Source organism: Chaetura pelagica, unplaced genomic scaffold (assembly GCF_000747805.2).
Source record: "Chaetura pelagica isolate M959 unplaced genomic scaffold, ChaPel_1.0 scaffold111, whole genome shotgun sequence".
NCBI lineage: Eukaryota > Metazoa > Chordata > Aves > Apodiformes > Apodidae > Chaetura > Chaetura pelagica.
Genome location: NW_009952153.1, coordinates 1,177,149 through 1,190,789, shown reverse-complemented (window position 1 = coordinate 1,190,789; position 13,641 = coordinate 1,177,149).

Below are 13,641 nucleotides of genomic sequence, written 5' to 3'. Positions count from 1 at the left end.
CCCTTTTCCCTTTTCTTTTTCTCTGCATAAATTTACCTTGAGTTGGCATGGGGACAGTTGTGCCATGGTGTTGGTTGTCAGAGGGGCCAGCTGTCCAAGAGGGAGGTGCTCTGGAGAAGGAGCTGCCACCATGAAACAAGTCATCTCCTGTAGCTGACGGTTCAAGTGGGGTTGTGCTGTATTGTGATAGCTGCACATGGTGCTATTCCCCAATCCCCTCTTCCTTCCCCCCCTCTTCTCTGACATGATTAAAAAATGGACCTGTTGTTCCTTAAAACTGTGAAATGCTGTAATAAAGCCGCTGTTTTTTTGTTTGTTTTTTAAGCTTTTATTTTATATGTGGCATTAGAAAATGTTTAAGCTGATGGACACTCATTGTGCAGTCTCTTTGTCTTCTGTCATTTAGCCTTCTATGTAGTATAGCCTATGTGGGAAGGAAAAAAACCGATTCTCCTTCTGTCATGGAAGATGCTTTTCTTCCTTGGACCAGAAGCTCCTCTCCTATCACTAGCCAGTAACAACCCTTCTGTTCATCCTTATGTCAAAGCCACGCTACTGAGCTAATAGAGATCGCTGACAATTAGTGATGAGCTGAAATGATTTGGCAAACTCTGGGTGCTTGTGAACCTTAGGGTGTTCTCAGATCCCTTTGAACCTGCTGAGTATGTTGCCAGTCGTGTGCTTCCTATGTCCCCCATCTTAATGGGGAGAGCAGTTGGGACATTGAGTCCAGCTGGGCCTGGAGGTTGGAGAAGAATGAGAGGCATTTCATCCCCTCTGAGACAGACATCCATTCCATGCTCCCCTTCCTGGCTGTTCTTTGTTGCTGCTTCTTGCCAAAATGTCCCAGGGAGTGTCAGATTTCTTCTCCCTGTGTGAGATGGGTATGACCAGATTCCAGGATGGCTCTCTGTCTTTTGCTTGCAAGTAGCTAGATAGGCTATATCTGGAGAGACAATGTCACTTGAACAGACAAGACAAACAAATTCTCTACTGGCAAACACCTCATTGAGTTTTTTATTTTGTTTTCCCCTTTTTGTAATGTTTTTTTTTTTTTTTTTTTTTTTTCTTCCTCGAACTGATTTATATACTGTTCTTTCTGGTTGTCCAAGACAATATAATAAAATATCTAGAGATCCTATTTAAGCCAAAATTTTCTACACCAAGTGGTAATTTTGGATGGTTTCCTTGATGTTTATTCTGCTGAGGCTGCTTGAAGATGACCACTTAAAACAATATCCCAAGTAACCGTTATTGAAAAAGCAACTTACCTTAGCATATCACAAAGATATGCCTCTAATTAAGAGCATGTAATGGGATGGTCTATCACTAGAAAAGGTAGTTGGCTTCTGGATGAGCTCAACATCAGTAGCGTGATTTCCACCTTGGAAGACTGTGTTTACTTTTTATGCTCATCGCAGACCTCCACCAGCCAAGAAAGCTTTTTTTTCAGCCCTGACTAGTTATTTGTGGAAGTGTGGAGAGAAACTGGTTCCCCAGCCTCATTAGGGAGCTGGGCTGCAGGAAAATTGCTTAGGGAATTTTTGTAAATCATTTGAATCCTGTGAAACTGAAATAAAGAGGTGTGTTTTCATTATTTTATTTTTTTAAGACTCCAGGGTCTCTTTCTTTCATCATGGTGAGGCAGTGTCTACTTTACCATTCCCATCTGCCAGCATGTCTGTAATTTGTGGAGGACTTAGGAAGTACCTTAAGTCCAGCAAAACTTCGTAGCTGCACTGCGTGCAAACTCATATGTATTAAATTGTGATGGTGAAGAGCAACAGGTGGCAGAAAATTAGAAATCAGCAAATTTCAATTTGCATTTTGTGGGCATATGAAATGTTTCTGTCCAGCTTCTAGAAATACAGAGAAGAGTCTTGCTGACAGATCTTTATCCAACATGACTGCACATGCTTTGCTATAAAAAAACATATAAAACCAGACTGGAGTGGAGCCCCAGAGGTAATCAAACAAATTATTGGCTTGGCCCCATCAGAGATCATGTGGACACATTAGACATACTTTTTTTGTGTGTGAAGAGATAACAGATCCACATTAATTTTAGAGCTGATTGCCATTCTTTATTAATAGAAATGTAATGTAGAACCAATGCCAAGTCCTGCCAGCCTTTCCTTTTAATCTTCTCTTTCAAACATAGATGGCATTGAAGGTCTAATCCTACTTTATGAAGAGCTGCTTGTTAAACCAGGGACAGCAGTGGCACCTTATCATGGCTGAGGTGATGGTGTCTTGTCAGCAAACACTGTAAATATCATTCAAATTTTTCTTAGGCTGAAAATAGTTTCTGTGGAATAATGCTCATTTAATATAATTTCATAAACTGAAAAGAATCAAATGAATGACAGTAGATTTGTGAATAATTTCCAAATGGAAGCAGTGATAGAATTTTTCAAATAATGTGTTCTCTATTAATAGTTTGCTCTGCTCTACATAGCTACTGAGTGGTTGTCTAGTTCCAACCCCCTACATGGGCAGGGACACATTCTTTTTTTTTTTTTTTTAGTGCTATCCTTTTTTTTCTTTTTTCTTTTTCTTTTTTTTTTAATCCTTCAGTTCTAAGGGCCATTGTTTACTCTTGAAGTGGATGAAAGATGAATTCAGGTTACATTCTGACATTACAATGAAATTGTCAATAGAAATCAATGACTTGTCACGTGATAATTTAGGGTCTATAAGGCAGCCTAACAGTGTCCTTATATCTTCAGCCTCCTTCATTGTGCTGTCCTCCTCAGGAGCCAAGCAACTGCACTGTTATAGAAAGGTGTTGTCATCATTAAGGGGTTTATAATGGAGTTTAATAAACCTGGAAGCTGAGACATGAAACCCTAATATTGGCACCAGTGTTATAAAGTGTTGTCTGCAGAGCCTGGTATTTGTATCTGCATTTATTGACCCTACATATGAAGAGAAATATGAAATAAGAAGAGAAGAGATAGAGGTCAAAGAGCTCACCTTCAGCTACTATGGATGGCCGTTTATGAAGCAGGTTTGCACACTTGGCATTGGAATACCACTGTGTCAACTCTGACCTTCCAAAGACCTTGGTTTACTTGGCTGTTGTTACTTGGTAATGCAAGATTATCTAGCCTTGGGGAACGTCAATGTTGCAAATGTGGTGTTGCTATCCATGAAGGCACTGGTATAGCCCAGATGCTTGTTGTGTGCTGTGCAGACTGGGTGTTGATGGGCTTGCTGAGTGTTCACAGGACACTTCCTGATGAAACAAGGATATAGCCCAAGCTTTGCCTCTTAAATGCTTTCTGTTTTCTTGAGGCAGCTTGGAGCTGGTTGTCCTCTCCAGCTACCCAACCTTCAGCCATGCCACCAGAGCTAGGAAGACTCAGGTGCTTCAGCACCAGGTGGCCTGGCCTGGCCAGAAGAGTGGTTTGCCTCACAGAGAAGGATGGTGCAGCCAGTTCACTCCCCTGTACCACCCCCAAATTCAGCCAGACTGTACCTTATACAATCTGGCTTCCAACCCTTTCTGGAACAGAAGTGCCTTCAGCTTAAACTAGCTCAGCCCTGGAAAGATGGCCCTAAACAGAAATTATTATTTTCTAATTATTATTATTTTTAATAAGGAAATCCCAAAGAACATGATTTATAACAAGATACAGAAACAATTTATTCTCTCTCCATGGATTAGAGAGGTGGTACTTGGTGCAGCTTGTTAAACAGAAGTGCTTGGCCCCTGGCCTTGCACTGCTGTTTAACAATCCACTCTTGATGTGCCATGTCTCTAATCCATGGAGAGATAGGTACAAATTGTATCTATAATGTTATATTACTTAACAGTATAATGTATTATAAATCATAGAATTGCATCCCTGCCTTGTAATTGGTGAGATGTGTTGCATGAGAAATCCCCTAATTCAATATAAAGTGGTTGCGTTTATGCATAACTGCCTCTCTGGATCAAACCAATTCATCCCAGAAGTGGTGAGGGGAAACTTAGAGCATTTTTAATTTAAAAAATAAAATAAAATAAAAAAAAATAAAATAGGACTTGACACAGCTTTATGGGCCTCTCATTGGCTTTATAGGCTTCTGCCCTCAAAGGCTGTTTAATAGTCACCTTCTCATGGGGAGCTTCTCTCTGCACCAGTAGCTGGTCTGCAGCATATCCTACCTCTTCCTGGAGGAGAAGTCCCTGTGTGCCAGTTCCTTTGCACCAGGACTTATCCCTGTGGTGGGTCTTCCCCTCTGCTGGAGGGAAAGAAAACGTCTGTGATGGAGGGACTTCAGCAGCATATACCCTGCTGCACACCCAGAGCTGTTTGTAGTGTCCATCATGGTGATGTTGGAACACTCTCGCATGTAAGGTACAAAGTAAGACCCATAGTTTATTTTCCCCCCCTTAAACAAAACCAGTATCTCATCCTGGAATAGTGATCAGAAACAACCATGGCTTCAAGGGAGACTTGAAACTACCAGAAATATCCTTCTTATGTAACACTTTATCAGTAAGAGAAATATTTTTCCTGACCCTGATAGTAATCCACTAATGTCCTGAAGCAGATTGAGTGATGGGCTGTGTGATTTATTCTGTGAAGTTGCAACTACAGATGTGTCTCCCCCCTAGTAAATAACTAACCTTTCTTTAATAAATAATAAATAAACCCTGGAGCTATTCTAGACAAACTATGCTTAATTAAAGCCTGTGACACTAAAACAAGTTACCTCACTTTTCAATTAGAAAATGCAATTGTGGCAGAAAAAAAAGAAAATCTAGGAGGAAGAGTTTGTCAAAATATGTGATGGGAATGGGCCTTAATGAATGTGAAGAAAATAGCCTTGTTTTGGTTTTTAGCAAAGTTTGGCTCTGGAATTAGAGGCTCTCTGCCATGGATGGTGGGGTGATAGTCCCTGCACCCCAGTCACAGGCACTAACAGAAATGCTGACATCTACCTCCCTGCACAAGATCCTGTTGATCTCATATGCTTTCCAAAAATGCTGGAGATCAGCAGTCAGGAAGGTATTCAAACTCTTTCAACATCTTAGAATTAAAAAGTCTGGAAATCTCATATTATTAGTATTTTTATTATTTTTTCTCATCTCTGCTCAATTTGGACTAATCCATCAATATTTAGGAAACTATTATCACATTCTTCCTGCAAATCTGTAGGCTTAAAATGAAGAAGAGAAAGAAATAAACTCTTTTGACCTCCAAATGACTTAAGGTAGTAGAAATTTGCATTGGGTCTGTTGAGGGGGAACAAGTCTGTCTCATTTTAGGAGGAAGCGTTGTGGGGTGTGTTAATGAAGCAAAGCATCAATTTGGTCATCCCCATCTCCTCCTGCCATCTTTGGGCAGCCTGAATTACTGACTCAGAAGAGTTACTTAATGTCTTGTGCCACAGTATGTAAAATGGGAAGGCAAAAAATTCTCTTTGTCTGTGAAGTGAAGGTGGGGAGGCAGAGCGGTTTTTTCCCTGTTGTTATACACAGCATCTCTGCTGTCAGGTGATACCTTTACTAGGTCTTCTAGAGATGGGAATTGTTTGTGTTCAAAGTGTGTTTTGCTTGGCAAGTAATACTTAGTGAGAACCACAGAGATTATGCCTTTATTTGCAAACAAGGTGTTTGTGTTTTCTTTTTAGCTGGAACTTCCTGTAAAGATGGGGAATGTACAAAATTGAAGCTTATTCTTGCAAGAGGCCTAAAATTTTGATGTGCTGATCCCTGGTGCTTTTGCTTTTAATTTAATTCTCTGAGGTGCAAAGATGCCACCAAAACTTGTAATGAAAATTTTAAACTTTTTTTAACCAAGTAAAGCTTGCAGAATAATGACAATACTTCTCAGCAATTAGATGAGACTGTTTTTCACCCAGGTTTGTTTTTGTTTTGTTTTGTTATATTTAGCTCTGTGGTACCCAGATTTCCCTCTTCATCAAGTTGCTTTGCTTTCAGTGGGTGTGAATTGTCTGCAAAAAGAATGTGGTGTTAAACATTTCCTTCTCATCTTCTCTTTCTAGATAGCTTTACCTTCTTTTCATGTGAAAGGAGGAACAGAAAAATAAAACTTGTTACTGGTTCCTTACTGAAAGCGCCTTAATACTTATACTAAGTGGGGCAAAGTCACTCTCTCATGTGACCAGCTGCAGTCCCCTATCCCCTCCTGAAGACCCCAAGCCTCAGGGCACTGGATTTTCCTTGCCATGGTGGGCAGGAGCTGGGGTTGCCATCCTAAGCACCAGTGATCCAGGCAGATGAGCCTGGCAGAGTGGGGTCATGCCATGGGAGAGCCAAGGGTGGAATGAATAAAAAAAAAAAAAAGGAAGAAAAAGAAATTTCTCCTTTCTCCAGAAGCTCTAATCAGTACTCACATTGTACATTTGTAAAAATGACTGCCTAATGGGTGAAAAAAAAATCTATTTCTCTGGCAGCATGCACTCACTCTTAAATCAATCCAATGCAGTAGGGCTTTTTTTCTTTTTCCTTCTGAATTTTCTATTTATTTGGTTCATACAACAACAAAGTTGCCTTTTCCTGGACCAAAGTGATCAGCAGAGTGCTTTGTCTCCTTCCTTTCTCCACACTTTGGGATTATTGTGAGTAGGGTGTAAACACAGATTCATTTTGTGGAGTGTCTTTCTCTGCATGTCTGCATAAATGTTGGGTGTCATGATTTTGAGGATTAAAGGTATGGTCAGAAACTTTTTAATGTGGTATGAAGTACTTGCACCAAGAGCAGCCCTTTCTGACCCTTCGACACCTCCATACTGAACATACAACAGCAATAAATCCTGGAGAAGATTAAAGAATTTCCCCATAATAATATGACTGTTGGAGTTTCCAATAACCCAGAGTAGCCTGAAACATTTGGATATTCCGGTCTGTATCACTTCTGTATGTAGAAAACTGATGGCAGGGCAGCATCCTGAGCTTTGACTCCTTGTAGAAGTTTAAATTGCTGCCCTGTTGGGCTAAGTGAATGCTAAGTACTTTGCCTCTTACAATAAGTCCAGACTACTTATTAATAATAATAATAACAAAAAATCCCTCAAGACAAAGCTTTTGCATGCCAAATATATTGCACTCAACACACGAGCTAGCAAGGCCTGTTTACATACAGGAAATACAATTTGAAAATTTGCTATTTAGCAGCCTTTAAGAATAATTTCAGTTTTGTACTGCTCATGTGAAAACTTGCCAAGCTACCTTGCTTGGGTACTACCCATGGCCTCTGCTGCTGTGCACAAGATCTGGGTGTGTTTCTCCTAGGACCACAGAGTGTGTCCTCAAAACAAAGATTGTTTCAGGGCTGAATCCCTGTTTGAAGTGAGGAGACTTTCTTGCAAGCAATTAGGAGGATTTTCTGGGCTTCTATCTGGGTTGGGCATTACTCAGAGACAGATTCCAAATAAGGATAAAGCTGTAAACCACATAAAGAGAGTCAGGCAGGCTGGGTGTCTTCCTGGAGGTGCTTAAAATCTTTGCTTCTCAGATTGCCAGAGTCTAATAATTATTAGCAATTCTGCAATAACAATATTAATTACCAGGGAAGCTGAAGTTCACTTGTGATTGTTTGGTTCTTTTCAGCAATCGTTAAGCACAATTAGAAGATCAGAACTGATGAGCTTCTGCTGGTGAAGTTCTATATATGGGCTGCTCATTGCCCCACTGCAAAGCAAGGAGCTGTGGGCAGGGGTGGAATTTTGTGGAGTTCATGCTGCTCATGTGGCATCAGTGTATCCTGAAGAAAAAGGGGGAAGAAAAAAAACCACAACAACAAAACAAAACAAAAATAAATCCCAAAAGATAACAGAGCTTAGAAGTAGGCATGGGCAAATCAATCTGTGAAGCAAGATTCCAAACAAATGTCAGCCCTTGAGCCCTCTACACTGCCCATTTCTGAACTGGTAGCATGCAAGGTCAGTAGAGCACAGATCTGACAGCAAGCCTGAAAGCTGTTTGTTGGCTATTTGAACCAAAGTAACAGACTAAAATTTTTCTGAGCTTTGTTGGAGAGCACAGGGGTGTGGTCCCATTTATTCTCTCATGGACCTTGAATCAACCAGAAATTCTGTTGTGTTCTGTCATGTTTTCCCCCATATACAAAGAGCAATTTTGTGTATTTTCAGCCAGAATAAACTTGTCCTGCATGAAGATGACAACCAGGATTTAGTTTTAATCCAAGAGTGCTCAGGATGCTAAGCTTTGGGGAGGAGCTGTGGGTTTCAACCCACGATAAACACTTTGAATTGAAAATTATCTCCCAGCCTAGCATCTGGCAGAGCTGCACGGTTTGGGCTAATCTTGAATGTTTTAGCGAAGTCCTACTCCCTTGCGAAGACAGCCTTGGAAAGCTGTGCTAACGTGTGCCAACTGCAAGGAGTTGAGGCAACTGTTGGTTCCCAACCTTGGGATGTCCCAGGCTGGAGTGCGTTCATACTCTGGGGTGATCTGTGGTCCCCTTGAAGACCTTTGCAAACCCCTTCCCCTGGTTGCAGCACAGCTGAGGCTTTACCATGCCCAGTGGTGCTCCTACGACTATATGAGGGGATGAGCAAGTATGCTGTCTGCACTGCACGCAAGGCTAGGGGAATATTTTGCAAATAGGTTAAATGAAAGACATTCCTAACATGCTACCCACCGATTGTTTTTATGTAAGGAACATCTTTTTCAGAGGGGAAACAGCCTACCAATAATTAGTTGGGGAAAGCAAGGCAGAGGCTGGGAATTAAAGAATTTCATAACATTTCAGACTCAGAAAAAGTGTCACCAAATCAACAAACAGTATTCATTAGGAAAAATGTACTTAATTTCAGACCAGGGATGTGGAAGTGCCGTGAGAGTTCTTCTCAGAGAATTTTTAGCCCAATCAGAAATGAGAGAAGACCACAATTATTATGGGAGCCTGTTCTTCTGAGAACGCCAACCCAGTTTTCAGACCCAAGAGGTCTGAACAATCTCAAATCAGGTCTGGCTGAACAACTATTCCTCTTGTTGCTGTCTGTGCCAAGTGAGACGTGAGGTATTCATCACTGTTTTCAAAATCAGCTTAGTGTTTAACCTTTGGGACTCTTCTGAATAGAAAGACAGGGGAGAAGCATGTTTATTGGGGCTATATGTGTTGATGAAAGGCTTTAAAATCTTAACTGCAAGTATAACAACTCCAGAAAAGTGGCTGAATTTGCTGAAGTGGGTTTCACACGGGGCAGGGCTGCAGGGTTTGGGAGTGTTATGTATAGGGAGGACTCAGTGATGTTTGGGCCTCTATGTAGCTGATTGCAGATGTGCAGAATGCATTTTTGGGGCATTATGTTAAAGAGCAGTAACAAAAATCATCAGAGTATGAGCCCCAGATCCTCCCTGGAGGAGCTTACAGGAGGTCACCCCATAGCGGTTCCCCACTTGTCTGCTGTACCAAATACCAAGCTGACAAACTCCTCGGGGGTGCCTTGTCCTCAAGCAGCAGATGCGGGAGGATGTGCTTGTGTCCCGCTTTGCATAGATACTGGTGTGGGTGCTGATTGCTTGTCAGCCAGGGCTGATTCAGTAACCTACCCAGCTCATTTCTACCTATTGCAGGTAATGCCATGATGGTACTGGAATTAACAACTCACTGCTTAAGATTACTCCCTGGATTTATTATCTTCTGGGAAAAGGAGTTATTTCTAGACCCTCTGCCAACCCTCAGTTTCTAGTAAATGAGAATATACTAGTTCTGGGACTTAGGATGCTTTATGAAAGGAGGAAAAAAAATGATGAAGGAAAAATGATTTTGATCTGAGACAGAAATTCAGGCAAAGGATTACCTGTGTTGTTTGAACAGACAGTGCATAAACATTATCTTATATTAGAAGGAACAGAGACTTGCAACATCCAGAAAACTACTTTATTCACAAAATAAAACTAGGCCCATTTCTGCTTATTCAAATACCACCCACAACTTTCTGAGGAAAGATCATATGCAGAGCATATTTGGAAACATTATTAGGAATGCATAAACTACAGTATTAGTCAATTTTATATGCTCAGTTGCATGAAATCTGTGTGTTTAAAAAATATAATAATTTGCATTTCATGGCTTTTGATAACCTCAGGAGTGCACTTGAAATTCAGCACATGCCCACAGCACCTCCCAGCTCACCCCATTTTTAACTGAAGACCAATGGTTTCTATTAAGGGATCAGGCAGGGACTCTGACAAGCCAGTCAATAACTATGTGAGGTTACTTCATTAATGCTATAATGGCTGATAGAGTGAGAGGCAAAAAACAGGTTCCTGACAGCAGCAAATGAAAATGATAGAGATTCCTGAAGCAACGCGCCTTTCCTTTGTCATTGTCTTTTGCTTGGCTTATTCAAAATGTGGCATTTATGTATTCAGCCTTGATGAATGTTGCAGGCTTTAAGTACTTTTTCCATCTCTAATGCAGTGCCGATTGCACATTGTTCTTTCTTTCTCTCCCTCTTTTTTTCCCTTTTTTTTTTTCCCCTCCTATAACCTCTGCTGTCAAGGCATTGCAGGCTGAAGGGTTGCAGGCACCAGCTAAATAGCTTTTTTGCTGTAAACGGTGAGGGTGACGGGACGATGTATCATGAGTACCGGCAGGGTCATGCAGCGAGTGGGTGGTGGAGGCTGAAGCCACGGCGAGGCGGTGCAGGAATCCCTGGCCCCCTGCCTGCTGGGGAGCAGGCCTTCAGGCACCAAAAGCCAGCAACCCACCACCTCATGAGTCACTGGGCTGGTTTATGGGACCCTGCTGGTGTTTCAGGAAATGTATGGCAGAAGGGCCCATAATTTCCCCCTGGAGGAATTCTTTCCTGGTACAAGTGAGGGCTCCATCCCTGGTGTCCCAGCACTGCTACTGCTGCACCCATCCCTCAGGGCCCTGCTGGGGTGTCCCTTGCGGCAGCTGTCCTGGGATAGTCCCCAAAGGGATGTCACATTTCTGTCGTTCCCCTGGAGCGGAGTTGTGTGTGGAATTTGAACATCAGGATAATGGGGCCGGATAATTTAGCTTCCTTAAACATTTTTAAGTATTGCATATAAATGCCCACATTACAGTTGGAAACATGATATTCTTACAGTTTGCTTTCACTCTTACTTTGTTTCCTTTAACTATTTAAATACTAACTATTTAATACTACAGTATTGCATGCCTCATGCTATTTTATTTTTGGTTGCAGGTCCTTGTCTGCATATTGCATTACTTTAGGCCAGACAAACCAGAGGGTCAAGGCAAGGCTGGTCTAATGTTCATCCCTTGCAGAACCTGACACCTTCACCTTTCTACAGTGTAAAAAAGCTGCTGCTTTCTCCTTGAGCAGGAGGTGATGCTAAAGGTGAAACACATCTCCTCAAACTTGTTGCCATATGATAAGTTACAAAAATATTTCTTGTTTATTGTTCCGTTATCATAATTATTCCAGATATCTCAGCCATATGTTGAGTATTTGTGTTAAAAATAACCTATTCCTTTCAAATAGTGTTTGTGACACCTGCTAAATACCTTCCCATCCTCTGGTTTTGTATTCCAAGACAGTTCTTTGCTTGCCTAAAACCAGTTTGTTTAAAGCCAGCATCTGAAGATACTCTTACTGAGGCTTTATTCAGCACAGCATTTAAGCATGTGCTTATCTTTAAATAGTCCCCCAGCAGTCACATTGCAGGGGCAATGTTAGACACATGCCTAACCGTCTGCTGACTTGAGCCTAAACGCCTGAAATATCCAAATAATTAGATTAATTTGTGGCTTGATAGTGGAAGGCTTTTTGGCGCAGGAAATGAGAATACAAGAAGTATGTAAAGCAGTTGCAGATTGTGTATTTCCCAGCTAGCTTGGACTAGACTGTGAGGCAAAATGTGGATACTGGGCTTGCGAGCATGTCTGAACATTAAAGTGCTTTAAGCTTCTTTAAGGAGTAGCTTGGGTAGGAACCAAAGCTTGGTTTTAAATTGTTTCTGCAGCTGAATCAGAGGGTCTCAGCACTTACATTATTTATATTTTTTTTTTAACGTACTGATAATATGGGATAATCCCTGAAGTTTATGGTTAAAGAACTGGAGAGCCAAGTACGAGCTAGTTAATGACACAAGCATTAAAAGAGAAGGACATAGGAGATCTGGACAAACCTCTTTTGAGATCTTGGGCTGGCCAAGCGATTCCCTCAACAAGGAGGGTGGTTGGTGCTTTCTCCAGCTCATCCTCCATACATGTTCATGGGCAAGGACTGCTGCTCACAGTAAGAGGGGTCTCCAGAATGAGGTTTTAGGGCATTATTCTAATCCCCCAGGTACAGAGGGGGAAACAAGCTGCCTTTTTCCATTTGTACAGAGGAACTGGGGCATGGAGAAGCACACTGGTGGGACTGGTGTTTGCAGCAGAGATGGACTTGTATAATAATGACAAAAGTTACTGTGTTATTTTTAACAAAAATATACAGTAAAGTTAAGCATATTGTTCAAGCTTCACTAAGAATTTTATGTCTAAGACAGTATCTAGATCTTCCTGTTTGGGATATATAGAGAGACATCTGATGATCTTAGAGATCAACTGTGCTGTTGAATTAGTGTCCAGCATCGGTCATGCAAGTTATGATTTGCAGGTGCCTGTCTCTCTCAATAGACTGGAAAGGGAAGCCTAGTTTGGAAATGCAACTTCTTTTTTTTTTTAAAGGTGTGTAGTGTAAAGTGTTGTGAAAGCTCAAGATGGAAGAGCCTGTGTTCATCCACATATTGCAAAATTATTTTCTGTCTTAACTGGCCAGCCTCTGAGTATTTTCCATTTATTTTCTGATACAAAGCTGTGTGGAAACCACAAACTTCCTCCAAGCAGGAGAAAAGCTCATTGGGACTGATAGGGTTACCTGCCAAATGTTTGAAGTGCCCGCAGTTTCCAGCCAAATACTTATCTATATGGCGTTTATTGCTGTGTGCACTCTGTGTGTGTGTATGTAAACTAATTTCAGCCTGTTGCTGCTGTGAGAAGTTAGAAGACTTCCCAACAGAGTGAACTCATACAGTGTCCATAATTTAACTTGCTCTGTGGTTGTATGTGGTGTTCTAGTACATCTCCGTTGGCCTTCGCGCAACCTATTTCTCATGCAGCCATCAGTCTGTGTTCAGCCCTGAAGTATTCCAGCTTCTTCCAGGTGCTCAGTGCTTCTCTTCCCCAGCATGTTTCCCAGATGGAAAAGGCTTTGATCCCACCTGGTCCAGCCAGAATGAACTTGACATTTTCCTATTATTGCAAATACTGGAGCTTGCACTGGAGCAATCCCACTGTGACCCAAGGTGGTCCAGCACATCGAGCTGCAAGAGTTGGATTTGAGGACTGTCCCTGGATGAAAGCTGCCTTTCAGGAGAGAAGTTGCTCAAAGGGAATGGTGGTGCAAACGATGCTTGCCCTCCCTCAAGATAAACAGCTCCAGGAGGTGCAATTTGCACCTCTTTGCACAGACAGAGGTGTGAATTGAGTGAGGAAGCAGCCAGGATGTGGTTCCTTGATGGGAAACCATCAGTATTGTTTTCCACCAGGCAATAAGGAGAAATGGACAGTTATTTTTCCCTTCAAACTCCAGTTTTCTGTCCTCACCCATGTTGCATTTTTGGGTCATAACAATCTGGGAAGTGGGTTTATGGGTGATCCAGCACCTCCTGCCCTT